Here is a 13543-nt window from a genome sequence, read left to right as displayed (position 1 = left end):
CCACAAATTGTTGTTGGTTTCTGTGAGCCACCAAACAGTTTCAGGGAACTGAGCCAAGATCCTCTGCCAGAGCATCCGGTGCCTTAACCTCCTCCGTGCCATCTTCCCGCCCACAGGTACAACTTTCTTCCTCACTGGGAGGCCTGGGGGATCCTGAGTGACCTGGGATGCTGAAGGTCCCTCCCACAAGTGCAGGGGATGGGAGGACAAGAGGCCAGCTGAGGGTCCTGCGCAGATCTGGGTGAGGGCCACGCTAACTCTGCTCTAAGATATTCTAGTCCACTTATTTCATGTGCGTGAGCGTGTGAAGTCAGAAGACGAATCGTAGGACTCGGCTGTCTCTCCTGCCACCACGTGGGCACCAGAAACCAAACTCAGGCCATCAGGCTTGGGGACAAACACCTGCTCCCTCTGAGCTATTTCAATGACACTTTTTGTCGTTGGTTCGGGAGACAGGCTCAGAGTCTCATAGGCTAGGCTAGCCTTCAACTTACAGCAATCCTCCTACCTCCATGCCCTCAGTGCTGGGATTATAGTGTGTCCCTATGCCACACTCATCTATACTTTTTCATGCCATCCTGCCAGTCTTAACAAATGTCACTGAGTACAGTGAAGTCAATGCCTCTGGCAAACCTGAATGTTTCCGGGAGTGCCCAGATCACAGTTTAAGACTGAGTCACCACCCTCTTGGCCACATGGCCAGATGCTGCTGGAGATACAGTGCAGCCCTCAGGAGCCCCGTGGCCCAGCCCCTTCTCATTCAGTTCTGCCTGCCCTGATTGGGCCCAGACTCAGCTCTGCCTGTCCTGATTGGGCCCAGACTCAGCTCTGCCTGTCCTGATTGGGCCCAGACTCAGCTCTGCCTGCCCTGATTGGGCCCAGACTCAGCTCTGCCTCCTCCTCCTCTCAGGGTAAAGTAAGCATGGCTTGCTGGAGATTGGCAGTTCTTGGACACTAGCTCAAGATTCTCACCCCTTCCTCCTGGCTTGTGCCTGCCTCTCCTGCTTTCTCCCAGCCTTCTGTTGGGGGAGGTAGCCTCCCCAGCTCTGGAACTCCATCTTCCATGGGCGCTGTACACCAGAGCCCAAGTATAGGGCAGGCATGTGGGACGACGTTTCTGAAGCCCATGCCATGTGTTGGGCGTCTTTGCAATGCCCCGGTGTGTTCCAAAATGTTAATGTCAGAGGAGTGACCAAAGTGAGGGAAAGACACAAGTCTGTGTGTGTTGGGGGCAGCGGGGAGACAGTGTTTCCTACCCCATCTCCCCATGCCGTCTCTTTCATACCCAAGAGAGAAGAACAGGTAGCCTGTTCAGGAGTTCCAGTGTTCTTGAAAATGCTCAACCTGGTAGGCATGTCCTATGCCGGGATCAGGGGTCAGCCTTTTTCAGGATGGGCCTCCTTGGCTGTGTGGCAGTAGCTGCGTGGAGCACTGTACACAGAAGGGTTCTGAAGCCTTTGACAGACTTCTCGGTGGCTGCTGTATTGATTAGTGATGTCTGCTGCAAGTACTGGGAAGGGGGTGCCTCAGAGGGCTTGCTTTGCCTCACATTTACCCCGTAGTCACCTGATAGCAAGTGGCTTACTTCAGTCAGTAAATGGGTTGACCTGAAGGCAGCTGACCTCTGTCACTGTGGAGGTGGGCCTTGGCAGGCACAGGGGAAATAATTTCAACTCCCCACAGGTGGGTAGCAAGTCTTTAGGAAGGCGAGGAGAGGACAGGCAATTTGAAAGAAACTCTCAGGGTTCCCAGGTGATCCCAGGAACCAGAGACATTATCCTGGATAACTTGGCCTTGAGAGGAACTGACCAACTTGGCAGGAAGGGGCTTGCCTTTCCAACAAATTGCTCATGTCTTCCAGGGACTCGGTTCAGTGGGGTTAGAGATCCTGTAGTGGAGCCAAGCAGGGTCTTGCACACCTGCAACCAATCCCAGCCTCCTAGGGGTGGAGGTGGGGGATCAGGGGGATCAGGAGTTCAAAGTTAGCCTAGGCTACATATGCAGTTCAAGGCAATCCTGGGCTATATGAAACCTATGAAGAGGAGCTGGGTGGGGGGAATGCTTTCTAGATTTATTTATCTGGCTTTCAGGTTATTGAGGATGTGGGAAATGGATCTGTCAGTGAAGGCTCCTTCTGAGCTGGGAGGTTCTGAAACCCAGGTGTGGTGTCGGATGCTCTGTGCGATTCCTTGTTGCCATGACTGTGGTAAGCACTGGGCTGGAAGTCTAGACCCAGCTCCCCCCATTCCTAGACTCCTTGGGTCTTTATTTCCTCATCTGTTTGATAAATGTTCAACTGGTCAGGTCCCCACTCAAGTCTTCTGGGTTCTTTTGTGTGTGTGTGTGTGTGTGTGTGTGTGTGTGTGTGTGTGTGTGTGTGTGTGTACATGCTCATAAGTGTGTACATGTGTGTAAGTTGTGGTCAAAGGTCAACCATGATGTCTTTATTGCACTCTGCTTATTTTTTGAGGCAGGGTCTCTCAGTGAAGCTATAGCCCACGGCTGGGGTACAACCCTCTGGTCAGTGAGCACCGGGCCTCCTCCTCCTCTTCTTCCTCTTCTTCCTCTTCTTCCTCCTCCTCCTCCTCCTTCTCTTCCTCCTCCTGCCTTTGCCTCCTGGTACTAGGATTATAGTCCCATACCTCCACACACAGCTTTATTGTGTGTGTTCATGATATAGGTGGAACATTGTGTTGTGACAGTCATGTGGAGGTCAGGGAACTCTATGCATATTTATGTGTGTGCCAAGGACTGAAATCTCGTCTCTGAGCTTGTGTGACAAGAACTGTTACTCACAGCCATCTTGCTTGCCCACAACTGGGTCTTCAATAGATTCTGGGGGGTCTGAACTCAGGTCCTCATGTTACCAGGCTCTCTACTGACTGAGATGCCTCCTCAGGTCCCAGGATCTCACGTCAGTTGGTCCCACATCGTTGACAGGTCTCCAAAGATGGGGAGGAGGAGATGAACACATGCCTCCTGTTTGTGGGCTCCCACAACATGGCTTCTCAGAAGATGAGGGGTTTACTGGGTTTCTTTAGCACATCTGTCTCTGCTCAGGATGAAATCAGCCAGACAGCGCCTCTGTTCAGTTACTATACTGCATCCCAATAAATTGCTTGTGTGGTCCCCAAGCCTCTACAAGTCCTGTTTGGAAGGCAAAAGAAACTTCTAGAAACCAGCAAGGAAGAGAAACAGGCCAGCAGCATTCTTGGATATTCCTACTTTATTTCTGGATACATCAGTGCAAAGAAAGGCAGTGGGCATCGTGCATGCACCCTGGACTTGTGTTCTATGTAGAAGGGTGGGTGCGTGTGTGAGGGAGGGCATCCGGCACTGCGAGCAGGCTGCATTCCGAGTCCAGAGCCAAAACCAGCATCAGGCTTGGGTGACTCAGCCAGCATGCTTTCTCCTAAAGGTGACCATGACAGGGAAGTGGGCAGAGCATCGGATCTATGGGGACTAAACAGGGAGCCATGGGCAAGGGGGAGGACGGAAGTGGGAAGATCAGCCACCTTGGGGCAGGCAGAACCTGATTCTAGAAGAGTCATTTCAGGGAAACACAAGAGTCCCTCAGGAACAGCACGAGTTCCTGAGAGTGTGTGGCGGGGAATCCCAACTGACATTGGAAGGAACAAGCAAGACTATGCGACTTGGGAATGGAGGTTATATAGTCTGGGTCTTTCTGACTCTATAGGGAATGGTGGGGCTTGGGTTGCTGATGGGGAAAGACTATCAAGATGGGAAAAGCCAGACTTGCCTCTCATGCGAGGAAGATGGCCTGACTCCAGGCTCAGAGGTACAGTCCTCTTGATTTGTGGTGGATCAAGAGAGTTCTGACCCGATTAAAGCTCTAAATATTGTTATTTGATCACCATCAGGAACCAGAGGGAAGAGAGTGGGGAGAGAGAAAGAACAGAGGTGGCTCTGAGTAAGAGTTTGCAGGGGTGTGGGGTAGGGGGGAAGGTCCTTTGTTCTTTGCAAAGAATAGAGGAAGGATAGAAGATGGGGTCCAGGAGCTAGCCCTGTGCCACCTGTGCCCATGTGGGGACCATGGATGAGAAAGGGAGATCCTGGACCGCAGGATGTCTATAGTGCTGCCATGCACCCAGGCTGTGCCGGCTGCGGGCCCCAGGCTCAGAGATAGCCAGCCATGCCAACGGGAGATGTGGCGATGTCAGAGGTGTGGGGCCCAGCTTCATCCAGCTTGTGAGGTTGCTGGCCAGGCTGGCAAGGGGCACAGGGGTGAGGCTCTGCCTTGCATTCCTAATGTGGAGGTGGGAGTAGAAGAGAGGCGGGAGGGAGGGGGGTGGGGTGGGAGGGTGGCTGAGGAGGTATTGACAGAAGGTGAGCAAGGAGAAGGGATGTGCAGAGAGAGAGAGGTTACTTTTCCTAGGAAGCAGATGGGCAGCTTCCTGGAAAGGGAGGTACAGGCCTCCTATTTATTCACTGTGTCTAGTTCCAGGCATGTCTAGAGTTGGGGACATATCTGATTTTTTTTTCTGGGGTGTTTTGTAGGAACAGAGGCAGCCTCCATGTATAATTTCTGCCCCCTTCCCCCACCACTGGCCACTGGTCCTCACAGCCTGAGGGGTCACCATGGGGACACGAAGATGTTAAAGGTCAGAGCAAGCCAGCAAGAAGGTCTTTGGTAGAAGGACCTGACGTGGGGGAGACTTCAAAAGTTCACGGTTGGCAAGGGAGGCTCTGCGAGGGGAGAGCAGCTGGGGCAGAGACAGCGACACCAGGGCACCAGGTCCTAGTCGCTCGACACGTGGTTCTCGTTCTGCAGTTGGTGCCAATGTTCAATCTTCTTGTCTTTGTTCTTCAGACACTCATACCAATGTTTCGAGCGCTCACCCTTGGCTGAAATCCCCAGTTGGCAGTCTCCTGGGGATGAGCAGAGAAGAGAGGGAGAGGCAGGTCAGTGGAGAGGGACACCGTGGCCAGTCATGTCTCTAGACCCAAGAGTAGAACTGAGAGAAAGACTGCCACCAAGCAGTGACACCCACAGCCCTGCCCATTCTCTGAGAGGCCTAATGCTGTGTGACCATCAATATTATTGTCCCTCTCTGAGCCTGTAGAACAGGCCATGGCTTCCACCTGCAGCACCAAGCCAGGACTTCACGGTTACAAATCCTCACCTGACTTGAACTCTTCTGTGTTTGTCTCCAAATCCTGGGCATTCTCTGTCCCTTCCCAAAGGGTCCGTTTCTTCCTCACCCCTGCCTGGAGTCTCTCTCCCTGGACCGTGTTTACAATTCCCTATCCTTGGGTTTTGTAAGCGCTGGTGGTCCTAAACCCTTTCTCTAGATCTTGTATAGAGATTAAAGGGGACTCCTTTGTGCTTGCTTCCTGCAGAGGATACACACTCTGCTCTCCTGAGTTCAGTCATTCTGCCATGGTGTGTACCCCCTTTCAAGTAAAGGCACATCAGTCATATTTATTATTCAGACAAACAAGGGGACGCCATGACACATCATCAGTAGCCAGACTCTAGAAAGGCCATTGTCAGTATTTGCCCTACCCAGCAGTGAGGTCACCTGCAGGCGGCAGTCACATCTGTTGCCATGGTAATGGCCATACATTCCCAGCATACATTGGTTCAGCTCCCACCTTTACCTGGGGGCAGGTAAGTCACAGTTTAAATAAAAGGCAGGCCCTTCCTGCCCGCTTCTCTTTTTCTCCATCCCCCCCACCCTTGTCTCCGTTGTCCTCAATAAACCTCTTCCACGTGGGACTGTACATGCATTTACCGAGCTCTTGTAACAAGAGCCACAAATGTCCCTCCTGAAAACCAGCATTGATCTCTTAGACAGGAAACCGAGACAAGAATCCTTGGCTCTTTCCCTCCATGCTCCCAGGACAAGATTCTAGACCTTCTCCATCCCAACAAGAAACCGTTTCCCAGCTGCACATGACCCTGGAGCCCTGGAAATCTGGCCGGTGTGCGCCAAGGGGCAACATGCATGCTGGGGTCCACAGCAGTGCAGGAAAATAAAATTGTGTGCAAACCGTGACCAACGATGACTTTGAAACTTTGTCTGTGTGAGGATGAGACTTGAAGCACTGAATTAATTCACAATGCACTGACTCAAACCCAAAACTAGTTTGTCCTCTCGCGTTTCTTCCTTTCCTTTCTTAATTTCTTTCTATTTTTTAATTCTTTTTTTTTTTTCTTTTTTTTTTTTTTTTTGGAGCTGGGGACCGAACCCAGGGCCTTGTGCTTGCTAGGCAAGCGCTCTACCACTGAGCCAAATCCCCAACCCCTTAATTCTTTTTTTTTAAATCTTCCTTTTACTGGATCTTATTGTACATCTAGCCTGGAATTCACAGAAGTTCAAGTATCTCGGGGTCCCAAGTTCTGTAATTACACACACACACACACACACACACACACACACACACACACACACACCCCAGAATCCATACAGAGACCTAATGGTTCTACAGATCGGTGTGCTGAACCAACATCTTGTGAATACATAAATACATTAACCCCCAAAGACTTCACATGTTCTAGGTCCACTTGGGACTGTCCGCTGTTTACTAAGAAGGCAGGAAACTGCTCAGAGCCACCATCACCCTCCTCCTGTCCCCAGTGTTCACTCTCAGTCTCTGTGAAGGAGTTAGGAGTGAGTCTCCCTGGCCCCCTTTCTTCAGTTCTCACTCTAGCATCCCTGAGGACCAGGAGCCCAAACGCCCACAGGAGTGAGAAGATTCATATCCCATGGACCACAGAGCCCTTCACACTCGTCTGCCTGGTGCTTTATCCGAGCCTTCGGTGCACATGGCAATGCTGGTCTATGATTCCTGTCTTGCCTCTTCTGAAACACTGCCAGATCCACAGAGAGGGCTTTAGTAAACCATAGCCATGGGTCTCCTGCCAAGCTGGGGACCCATCATGTCCACACTAGACTCCTGCCCTCTTCTCCAGCCCCTTCTGCACTCAGCACTGGACACTGGCTTCCAATCGGACCAATCCCTGCTTATCTTGGGCCTGGTTCTCCCCTTCAGGTCTGTCATGCAGTGGCTCCCTCATGCCCAGAAGGAAGATGCAGTCAACAGCGTCCCCTCCCCCAGTTCCTGACTTCCTCTCCAAGCAGGACGCTGGTGACACCCGGGTCCCTCCAGAGGAGCCGTGGAGCCACAGCAATTGTCCCAGACCCTGCCCTCCCCTTCTGATCTTGCTTAGACTTGCAATCTCAAGACCCAAGAGAAACACAGACTGTCTCTGTCCTCGGCCTGGCACTGCCTGTGGTTTGGTGACATCTGGACACCACTGGCAAAGAGAGGCAGAACCTGGGACATACAACACACCTGGGTCCCACACTGGTCCTAAGGAAGGTCCTATCCTGAGGCATTTGACATCCTCTCATGATGGGCTCAACGCACAGAGTGTGGTGGGAGCGTAGAGGCCGAGACTGGACAGCTCGAGCCAGCAGAAGGCACAGGTGGAGGCAGAGTCTTGATTGTAACACTGCAAAGGACCCACCTACTGATGTCTGCACTTTGGGTTTCTGACCCAGAGTCTCTCAGCTCTTTGAACACTGTTGTCACTTTGCCACAGGCAAAACCACACAGTTTGTCCCTGCAGCCTTTACGGGTGGAGCAGCCCCCCCCTTCTCAGTGACTCTGCGTCTGTCTCTCACACACACAGTCTGCGCCTTCCTTTTTCTGTTTCTTCTGGTTTTATTCCCACCTCTGGGTCTTTGCAGAGTCTGTCCCCAGCACCCTGCATGCTGTTCCACGTCTGCAATTGGCTGGAGGTCCCTGTGTTTTTCTATCCTTGGCTAAGGGTCCCTGCCCAGGCAGCAACTCAGGAGCCCTTTCCAGGGTCCCAGGTGGAGTCGGCAGCCCTCCCTGCCTCCCACAGAGTCTTAAACATTGAACTTCCTGAGAATGGGGAGGAAGAGGAAGAAGGAAGCCACGGGGGTGTTAAGGACTCTACAAGGCTGAATAGCTAATTAGAACTCAGGGATGCAGAGTCGGAATGTTGCAGAACAAGAGCCCAATTATCTCGGGCTCTCTTCAGCACCTTTAACAGGCACTCAGTGCCCACCATTGGGTCTTACACAGCAGGGGAACCCTGCCAATAAGGACTGGCCTGGCACGATCTGCCCATGGGTGCACTGGTGGCAGGGATCTTATAGGGAACAACTGGACACTTTCTCACTGGATTTGAGGAGGACTCAAGAAGGACCTCTCTGACCAGCCATCGCCTGATGCTGAGGTTACCTGGATCACTGACAGCAGCAGCTATCTCCTAGATGGGCAGCACAAGGCCAGAGCCGCTGTGGTAGACGGGCAGCACGTGCTCTGGGCAGAACCATTGGTCTCGGAACATCAGCCCAGAAAGCGGAACTAATCGCACTCCTAGATCTGGGAGCTGGAAAGGGAATCAACAGGGATAGCAGGAATGCCTTTGCCACTGCCCATGTACATTGGGCGATATACCAGCAGGGGGCGCTCCTGACATCCAACAGCAAGGAATAGAAGAACAGAGCTGAGATCGAGGCTCTCCTTAAACCACTGAAGGCGAGCATCATCCACTGCCCAGGCTACCAGAAAAGAGAGACTTTCATAGCTAGGGGAATCAACTTTGTGGATAAAACAGTGAAAAAAGTTGCTAATAAAGACACTGCCACAGTTACGGTGCAACTAATAAAGACAAAGAAAAGGGAGGTAAATGACTGGACTAAGGACTGGCCCCTTCTACAGTATTCCCCAGAGGAAATAGCTCAGATCTCTGGTTAACCCATTAACTATTACCTTAAAGAAGATCGACAATGGAAGACAATGGAAAAGTCATCTCGCCTCAAGTCCAAGCAAAAGACCTACTCACCCAGATGCACCAATGGACTCATCTGGGTGTCAAAAAACAAAACAAAACAAAACAAAAAAACAAACAAACAAACAAAAAACCCTAGTACAAGCAGTCAAAGGTTCTCAAGTATTTATCTTAAACCTGAGGCGCTTGGCAGAAGACATTGTAGAAAAATGCCGGTTTTGTCAACAGATATATGCCTGCCACACCAAGGTAGGGAAAGGGAAAAGACCCAGGGGAAGCAGGCCAGGTGTCTTTTGGGAAGTGGACTTTACCGAGGTCAAGCCTGGGAAATATGACTACAAATACTTCCTAGTTTTTGTAGATACATTTTCAGGACGGATGGAGGCCTTCCCCACCCAACAGGAGACCACCGCCATGGTGGCAAAGAAGATACTAGAGGAGATTTTCCCCAGGTTTGGAGCTCCTAAGGTAATTGGATCAGATAATGGGCCTGTCAGGGGCTTGCTAAGGTCTTGGGGGACTAATTGGAAACTCCATTGTGCATATCATCCCCAGAGTTCAGGACGGGTAGAAAGGATGAATAGAATTCTAAAAGAGACCCTGACGAAATTGACCTTAGAGACTGGCAGTGACTGCACTCCCTTCCCTGGCCTTGTTCTGAGCCCGAAACACTCCTTACCAGCTAAATTTGACTCCTTTTGAAATTCTCTATGGGGGACTCACCCTTTTGGTGGCTTCTGGACCTGACCTTGAAATGACCAACCAAGGTGACCTTGAACTCCTAAAGAGATTGATAGCCCTTCAGACAGTTCAGAAGGAGATCTGGTCCAAATTGTCTGCTCCTTATGCTCACAGAGACTACAGAAGTACCCCATCAATTCCAAGCCAGAGATGTTGTATACGTCTGGTGGCACTGGTCCCGGTCTTTGGAACCTCGGTGAAAGGGCTCCTACACAGTCCTCCTGACCACGCCAGTGGCCATAAAGGTAGACTGGCTTGTAGCCTGGATACATGCCTCTCATGTAAAGCCAGTCACGTGCCCACCCCCAGCTGGCCATCCCTCCTGAGATGGAAATTGGAGTGTTTCCTGCACAGAGAACCCTCTAAAACTCAAGCTCATGCGACAGCCTATGAAAAATGAAACTCCTTCTCCCGCCAAGACTCATCCTCATCCTGATCCTGCTCCCAGCTGAGGGGAGGGCCAGAGGGACAAGCCCCCACCAGTCGACCAAGCTGACCTGGAGCTTGACTTCTACCCTCACAGGAGATAAAGAGATCACAATGAGTGAGAATCACTCCCCTTACACTTGGTGACCAACGCTTGCCTTTGACCTGGGTCAATTGGCTGCAGGACTAGACTCTTGGGATATACCCACAGCTGACAGGACTAACTTAAACAGCCTACCTGTGCTCTTAAATACACCAAGGGGAAATCCAGGGTCTAGGAAATTAGGGGCTTGGCTGTGGCCAACCCAACACTGGATGCCACCTTCACAATACCCTAATCTATGTCTGCTGTCGGGCAAGCTTACTAGAAGGGACCAACACAGGTGCAGGGCAGGAGGCTGACTCCTTCTCTTGTGGCAGTTGGGGATGCAAAATTACTGGAGATACTTACTGGGGTTCATCCTCTTCCTGGGACCTGATTACAGTCAGGAGAAACTGAACCAAGGCCACTAACTGCAAGTTAGGTCTAACAACCTCTCCCTGTCAATCTGGGGCCCGCAACCCCCCTACTCGTAGATTTCACCGAACAGGGAAAGCAAGCTAATAGTAGCTGGCTCAAAGGAAAAAACCTGGGCACTTAGACTCTATAAACGCTGGCATGATGATGGGCTCCTTTTTACTGTTCAGCTCCAGATAGAAGTCCCCACTGCTTCAATGGGACCCAACAAAGAAATGGCCATTGTGCCACCAAAATGGCTGGAATCTCCCCTTCTGACATTTTAGTCAGCCCATACGGTAACCCCCTATGGGCTTTAGAGAGACTGATTTTATACCCACCTAACCTAGCCCCCTTGACTGATCTCATGAGTCTAATCCTGAGGACACTAATTCTTGCTGACTCTGCTATGATATAGCGCCCCCTTATTATAAGGGCATTGTTTTTATCTCTTCAAATATCACCCTGCCCAATACACCATCTTCCTGCAGGTGGGCTCAAAAATCAGAACTAGGTCTTACTTTACAGGCAGTGAGGGGGCCTGGACTCTGCCTGAGGCAGTTCCCACTGTCCCACCAGTTTTTGTGCAACTCTTCCTATTCCCCAGGTTACCAAGCTTCATACATTATATTGTCCCACAATGGAAGGTGGACTTGCTCCACAGGCCTGGTACCCTGCGTTCACACACAAGCACTGAACTGAACAAAAGATTCCTGTGTCCTGGTGCCACCAATCCCGAGGCTAATATATCAACCCTTTTGAGGAAATACTAGATAGATGGGCAGAGACCACCAAATCAAGAGGGAACCTTTAGCTATAACTGTGTCCTTGCTACTGGGGCTGGGGCTGGGCACAGCGGGTGCCGCCACTGGGAGCACCTCCTTAGTACTCCAGGGACAGAGATATCAAGAACTCAGAATAGCTATAGATGCAGATATTGAAAGAATTTAGACTTCCCTCTCCCGTTTACAAGAATCATTTCTCTCTGAGGTGGTCCTACAGAACCGACGCCATCTAGACCTCTTGTCCCTCCAACAAGGAGGGCTCTGTGCAGTCCTCTGGGAACAATGCTGTTTTTACGTAGACCATTCAGGAGTGGTTAAAGATTCTATGGCCAAAATTAGGGAAGGACTTGCCAAGAGAAAAAGGGAAAGAGAACAGGCCCCAGGATGGTTTGAGTCCTGGTTTAGTAACCCCCCCCCCTGGTTTACCACCTTGATTTCCACCTTGCTGGGACCCCCTGATTATTTTACTTCTACTGCTGACTTTTGGCCCCCTGCATTTTAAACCACTTAGTAACTTTCATAAGGGAACGAAGTAACGCAGTTCAGTTAATGATCTTAAGGCAACCATACACGCAGCTAGAAGCAGGGAAGCAAGAGGATGAGCTAGAGGACCACAGGCTTCAAGATTGAAGCTATGCTAAAAGAAAAGGGGGGAACAAAAGAGCCAGAGTTGGGGTCAATCTAAGGCCAGTGGGAAAGTTCCACCGAAAACCTCCAAGCACAAAGAGCCCTCCAGGAATACAGTAGTTAGTTCCTGGAGCAACTGCAAACCAAAACAAAACTACCTGTGACTCCCAACGCCCCCACCCCACCCCCTAGAGTCCAGAACAGTCCGCTGACTAGGAGTTGCTTTGCCCCACCGTTAGTACCCTGCCTAAGTTCCCTGCCTAGTTACCAGTTGTTTAAGTTACCAATTAATTGCATTTTGCCCCAATTGTTTGAAAGGTATATAACTCCCTGATAGAGTCTGCTCAGGGTTGCCTCCCCTCCCCTCCCGAAAGGGAGTCAACCCTAATGTGTTGGAATAAAGGTTCCTCTTGCAGTTACATCGATGGCTGCCTCCGTGTGTCTCACTCAATGGGGTCCCGGATAGGGATTGATTCGGGCCTCACAGGTTCATTAATGCTCCACTTAAAGCATCCCATGGCTTTCCAAATTCAAAGTCAACAAATCCACATTCTTCCAAACGAAAGCATGGTCAGGCCTATCACAGTATCCCTGGTACCAACTTCTGTCTTAGTTAGGATTTTACTGCTGTGAACAGACACCATGACCAAGGCAATTCTTCTAAGGACGACATTTAATTGGAGCTGGTTTACAGGTTCACAGGTTCAGTCCATTATCACCAAGGCAGGAACATGGCAGCATCCAAGCAGGCATGGTACAGGAAGAACTGAGAGTTCTACATCTTCATCTGAAGGCTGCTAGCAGAATACTGGCTTCCAGGCAGCTAGGACAAGAGTATTAAAGTCCACACCCACAAGTGACACATCTACTCCAACAAGGCCACACCTCCCAACGAAATTTCCTCACTCTTCTGTTCCTTGTTGTCTGCAGCAATTGCAACAGTGATTTTAGGTGTGCGGATCATGGCGCACTTTGTGTGTGTGTTGTGTGTGTGTGTGTGTGTGTGTGTGTGTGTGTGTGTACGCATGTATACATATGTGTGTGGGAGAGCCTTGTTTTTCCTGTTTAAAGAAATAGACCCTCATCACATAGAGAAGGCTGGCCTCAAACTCTGTACCTTCTGTATTCACCTCCCAGGGCTTGGGATCACAGGTGCGGACCATCCTGCCATGATGAATATTCACTCCTGCTGGGCAGAGAGAGGTTGGCATGGAGACAGGCTCACCCTCATGAGGGTGTGTCCTGGGCACAAGTCAATACTCTATGCTACTGAAGTGGAGAGTGACAATTGATGACCCAGGTGACTACAGCTGGGGACAGAGGCACACCCCTGTCACCTCAGCACTTGGAAGGACAATGGGCAGATCCCCAGTTCACATCCATCCTGGGCAAGGGTGAGATCCCATCTGAAAGGAAAGAGGTGAAACCTCTGTCCTTTATCGAGACAGATGGAGGTGGGGGTGGGGCAGAGCTGTCTCTGATGGTGGCTTGGCATGGCGATCACATCATGGGTGTGCATCTGAGAACCCACAGAACTGTAAGACCCCAAGTCTGACCTTCAAGCTAGCTGTGACCTTGAAGACAGCTCATTACAATATCATATGGACCAGTCCCTGTGACGAACCCACCACAGCTGTGCTGGAACACCGCCTGCATTCTTCTGGCTTTCTCTCACTG

The sequence above is a fragment of the Rattus rattus genome, chromosome 16 (genome assembly GCF_011064425.1).
Source record: "Rattus rattus isolate New Zealand chromosome 16, Rrattus_CSIRO_v1, whole genome shotgun sequence".
NCBI classification, from domain to species: domain Eukaryota; kingdom Metazoa; phylum Chordata; class Mammalia; order Rodentia; family Muridae; genus Rattus; species Rattus rattus.
Note: the sequence above shows the minus strand (reverse complement) of the source record.